General features: G+C 41.2%; 1 long non-coding RNA gene across 1 annotated transcript; it reads right to left on the reverse strand.

Annotated features, from left to right (window-relative positions):
• Positions 1-2,020: 2,020 nt before the first annotated feature.
• On the reverse strand, positions 2,021-4,121 carry LOC138778825 (uncharacterized). The gene is made up of 3 exons (XR_011360924.1): positions 3,991-4,121; positions 2,231-2,372; positions 2,021-2,100 (listed from the first exon to the last, which is right to left on the reverse strand). It is a non-coding gene; the product is annotated as an uncharacterized lncRNA (long non-coding RNA).
• Positions 4,122-6,059: the final 1,938 nt, after the last annotated feature.

A 6,059-nucleotide genomic window follows, 5' to 3' on the forward strand; every position in this document is an offset into this window, starting at 1 on the left:
AGAAATGAAATAAAAAAAAACAATAAATTATGATGTATTGCCTCATACATCACATAGTAGAAATCATAAACGTCGTGGGTTACGAGATGCCCGAGAGCGCCGTCCACGCCGTGGCTGGCGCCTAGGAACGGCCCTAGTACCCTCAGATGGAGGGGGCATGGCACCAGGTGGCTCTGGGGACAATGCTGGGGGGACAAGGGAGGAGAGAGGTGGGGGCACAGGTGGGGGCGCAGTGGTCTCGGGGAAAAGAAAGCCCTCCGGCGGGATATGTGGCCTCCGTGAGTGTAACCCATACACCGATTGTAGGAGGACGCCCACATAGCAAGGGTCGGGGGAAAGTATCGGGGTCAACCTGCTCGTGACACGACAGCAGCACTTCTGTAACCATCCGCGCACTACGTGCCAGATTAGTAGGGAGATTCCGTAAACGGACTCCCAGATAGTAGCAGAAGAAATCATTCTGATCATCTCCTCCATCAAACCGCCTGACAAAGTTGACGACAGATTGATCCAACTCACTCAGTGCTGAATGAGCTTCTTCTTGATCCCGACGCCTCCTGGTGGTGGTAGTAGTGGGCCTCGTGAGTGGCTGACGTGGCCGAGCTGCCAGGGGCACACCACTAGGACCTGCACCAGATGTTGATGGTGCTGCAGCCTCCTCCTCTTCGTGCATGGAAGTCGAGCCAGAAGGTCCTGGCATCGGCTCCGTGCCCTCAGAAAGAGTAGGACTGCCAGGCTCCTGTGATGGCGGTGGCGTGGCACTATCCCCCTCCTGCTGGGATGCTGCAACATCAGAACCACCAGCATCCTGTCCTCCCGGTGGGTCAGAGAAATTGCCACTGGTTCTGTGGAGAGACAGAAAGGTTAGCTAATATGGACACATTCATAAAGGTACTTCATATATCGAAGGTTTTAGTTTTTATAACATACACTATGTAGAAATGTGTGCTTTGGTAACACGAATACATTATGTAGTACTATGAGCATCCTATGTTAGGACATACAACTATTTATATTAACTCATTCACATTAGTGTTTTCCCAAAAATAAAAAAAATATAGGCGAAAAATGTTCCCCTTTCTGAGTGTGGAAACAATGCTCTCATCTTCATGGCATGTTGTGGCCATGGAAGCATTATGGTGACAACACAACAACAAGTGTTTTTTAATGTGGCACACCAGGGAGAGGGGCCTGAGTTAGTCATGTGACCAGATACACAAGCGTCCAGTAAGAGGCCTGTGTACCTGTCATTGATCCCCGCAGGCCACACTGAGACAGTGACAGAGCAGCAGGCCGGCCAGCATTGAGTATAAAGGAAGTGAATAGTGTGGGCCGGAGAACAGCTCTCGGACTGCTTAGTACTGTAGGACACAAAATATAAAACATTAGCCGCTGCATGGAAACGGCCATTTCATTCACCATGCTTACTGGCTCTGCCACCTACAGCACACGCTAAACAACTGAGGGAGTGACCGTGATCTGCTAAAATCCTGAGATGTTGGTGTAGCGCCATGACAGAAACTATCATATTTTATAGAAATGACAGGATGTTGAAGCACGAGTCAGAGTGGTGTGTAAGCATTTGGTTGAGTGTGAGCAAAGGGGACTATTGTGATTGGTCAGGATACATTAACCCTCTATGGACAGTCACATACACCAGCATGAAGGCTAACAAACATGACACAACTAGGGCCTTATAAAGAATGCCAATAGTGTATGTTGTCAAATTATCTGGATACATTTAAGATAATTGTCTGGCCATTCCTATAAAACATATACATAAAGAGGAAGATTGTTGAAATCGGATGATATTATCTGCTAGTGAGTATGGACCAGGTTCATCTGAAAAACCAAAGGCAGAATAGAAAGTCATTACTCCCATATAACATTTTATCGCAGGTCTTCCATATTGTACACTATATGATACTATATACATTATGGAATAAGAAAAAGATGCTTACTGCCGTTGACTGCGGCTCGGGATAAAATCCAACAGGGGCGCATAGCGCATGGAGATCGGCTCCCCACCCCTCTCCTCCGTGCGTATCGCCCGTTGGTACTGGTCCCTGACACTAGACCAGCGTGTCTCCACTGCTCGGACTGACAAAAGCAAAGATTTATTATAAATAGATAGATAATAATAATTTATATATATTTCGAGGTGTTGGGAGAAATATCGGACATTGTTCTCACGATTTTATGTCATACATTATTTGACAACACGACATACCCATCCGCAGCTGCTCGCTGTCCGTCACATCGCCCCACTGTGGGACTACCAGAGCCGCTATACTCTCCCACGTCTCGCGACGCAGGACGCGGTCGTGGTAGCCACGCACAGTCAAGTCCCACAAATGGGGACGGGACCGCACCTGAAAAATTATATATAAACACAGAAATCACTAGACATCTCCATCTGACTTCACCTCTCTGTGTGTCTACATCGATTAGAAGAATAACATGTTTTACTTTATGACATTACATAGAGTGGTGTTGGGATTCCAACAGACCACCTGTGTAATCTAAGGAACACAGCCTAATAACCACTGAGCCAAGACTCACTAAACCAAGGAATGCCAGAACTCTTTGAACACACTTAGGAAAACATACCAAGATTGGTGTCTAATGATTTAATTTAGGAAAGGCTTTGTATCTTAACTACCACTAATTAGTAGGCCACAAGACCAGCTCAATGGCAGCTTTGCATTCACACCTGATGAAAAAGAAAATCCACATTGTTTAGAAAATACATGAACACATGTGCAAACGAGTGAAGCTAACTATTTGACTACTGCGGTGTTTGTTCTGGTGTGTGTGTGGTGTTTTGTTATCTTAGTGTGTGGATAAAACATGGCACAACGACTATGGTTAGAGATCTCGAAATTTGGTTATAACTATGGTCACCAGTTATGTCTTAAACAGTCGCTGATATATAGTTAAAAATATATTTTGATAATTAAATACATGTAAGGTTACGTATTGCATTATGTCCAACATTCTAGGAGGAGCACACAATAACATGAAACTACGTGCCAAATCCAGCTACATGAAAAACGCGTCAAAAACGCAACCTTGCTCGACTCGATTTGGGAAACATTCCCCAAACATTACTTGACTATACTGTGTAGTGCGCACGCTTACTCAGATTCACATGCACTATATCCCACAAAAAACGCATCAAAAACGCAACCTTGCTCGACTCGATTTGGGAAACATTCCCCAAACATTACTTGACTATACTGTGTAGTGCGCACGCTTACTCAGATTCACATGCACTATATCCCACAAAAAACGCATCAAAAACGCAACCTTGCTCGACTCGATTTGGGAAACATTCCCCAAACATTACTTGACTATACTGTGTAGTGCGCACGCTTACTCAGATTCACATGCACTATATCCCACAAAAAACGCATCAAAAACGCACTATACAGATTTGTGCAGAACAATTTTCTAAATTTTTACACATGTCACTGTTATGAAATAAAATATATACATGGAAGAAATACAACAACCCTACACTCAATAGGGATAATAAATTCGACATATGTAAGTAGTTATTTAATATGGGAACTGCACTAGAAATTAATACTATAGCACATAAGGAAACACATGACGATACTTTGTGTTTTTTTTCACGCCACATTCACAGGCCCGTGTCGCATGACTAAAACGCTGATATTTAATACCACTAACAGTCTTGACATTCATATGTGTGTTACATGTGGCTTAGGTGCGTTTTTGTTGGCCGAGACGACCATGTGCATTTCTAAGTCCAAGTAAAACATTTTCACACATCACATAAATATATAAACATAGATATGTATTTTGGTTCACATACATTACATCTTATTTGACATATATTTATATATATATATATAGATAGAGAGAGAGAGAGGGATAAATAGATACACAGAAAGAGACTACACATCCTATTTTCGAAGTCAAATCATTCTAGAAATATTAGTCTAATTCTTCGATAAAACTTACCTCTGCGATCAGGCGTGGAACATCAATGTCCCGCTGCCAGGAACCACGTCGCCCACGACCAGCACCACCATGCTCCGCTCGCCGTGCCATCGCTCCAGATCGGGACACCTAAAAGGATGGTCACCTATTGAAGCCCATTCACTTGGGCCTTTTAAACTGAAGGGGCGTTACGCATTGATGAATTATTCTAATGAGAATCCAGATTGATCCGGCAGTAATCAGAGGTTCCGGCAGGCCCGAATGTTACTTGCTACGGTCGACTTGGACCATTTCGGCCCGGAAATAATGGTCTTGCTCATTTTTTACGGACCCGGATACAATCAGGCCCGAAACTCATACGGAGTGTGCACTGTGCAGCCGCATATCCTATACTTCCCAGCATACACACGAACCATCAAATATACGGCCGCACTATTACATCCGTACATACGGCCGCACTATTACTACGTGTGAATCGAGCCTGAAAGTGGCTGCATTCACTGTGACTAGAAAAATTAATAAAAAAAAATGTACCCTCTCTCAATGAAAAAAATATACGATTTGTCATATATATAGAACATGTGCTAATATGTACAGTGATTGACCGTAATAATTTTACATGTACTATTTTTGTACCAATTTTAAAGGCAATTATTTTGTAAGGCAGAGTCCAGAAAAAAACACCATCTTTTTAATGTTTGGACCTTAGAGTCAAGTACCTTCTTAGTACAGGCTATATAATAGACATTAACGCAGTGTATTGTTCCTTTAAAAAAAAAAAATCAGTCTCTTTTCACATCTAGTTTAATTTCACTTCAGAAGCCTTCAACACATATTGATTCCCTTTGGGGAAAAAAACAACAATTTATACTGTACATTTTTACTGTGTTCCTCTCTACAAGAAAGCATATCAGACTGCTCTTTACTATACAATAATCAAAAGGTATATAAATGAATAATGGCCCATCTTATTCCAAAAAGACATGTTTTGGTATTCTGTGTGCCCATGGATACATAAGTCTTGTGCATTAGAAGCTTTCCCAGCGAATGTGAACATGAAATAAAGTGAAATGTGAATGGGTCCTTAGGTAAATAGAATCAGTAAAAATAGAGAATCAATTATGTAATGTATTTCTATTTTTCATAAATGTCTATAGTAGACTATGTCATTCCGAAAATTTGACATTATAATACATATTAATATATCATATTATCTAATCATCACAGAAAAAAATTTAAAGATGCTCTATCATGGGAGGATAACTGTTTAGTGCCTTGAAATTTATTTATTTTTTTTTCCAAAGTAGACAAAATTAGTGTCGCATATCCAAAAATACAACACCCATCATAAAAACAATATTTCAGCATTTTCACCCAACCCAACCCAAACCTAATATTACGTATAGCATAGTGAAATTGTACATAAAAAAACCTATGTGCTTCTAATAAAATATATTTCCCCTGTAACTCCTCAAAAGTCAACATTTTCCCTTCTTTACAGATTTGGGCTACCCTTGTTATCTTTTTATTCACCCAAAATTGTGCCAGCCCTTTATTAACTGATACATCCCTAAAATTCACATTATCCCAAATAGTTGTAAAGTCTAGGCTGCCCTTAATTCCACAAATATTTTTAAGGGCTTTCCATGTTTTCTCATATAATCCCACAAATGTGTAGTGTCCCAAATTCCTGACATTACAGTGGCCCGCCTCCAACCAAACAAAAAAATCCTCTACATGATTATAGTGTTTATTCAATAAAAAAGGAATGATTGGGGAATCTTTCCAACGACCCATCTTATGGGCAACTCCAGCCAGAAAATATAATCGGAAATCAGGCAGTCCCAAACCTCCCTCTCCTTCTACCTTAGTCATACCCTCATATTTCATTCTCACTTTCTTACAGCCCCATATCAGCCGGTTGAGGACAGATGTCAGCCTTTTGAACCAAAAATCAGGGATCCATATAGGGGCTGCATTTAAGTAATATAAGACTTGGGGCAGGATAATCATTTTGAGAATGGCCATCCTCTCAACCATCGCAAGGGGAAGTTTAAGCCAGGTATCTACCTTTTTTAACTCTTATTAAT

This window comes from Dendropsophus ebraccatus, chromosome 1 (genome assembly GCF_027789765.1).
Source record: "Dendropsophus ebraccatus isolate aDenEbr1 chromosome 1, aDenEbr1.pat, whole genome shotgun sequence".
Taxonomy (NCBI): Eukaryota; Metazoa; Chordata; class Amphibia; order Anura; family Hylidae; genus Dendropsophus; species Dendropsophus ebraccatus.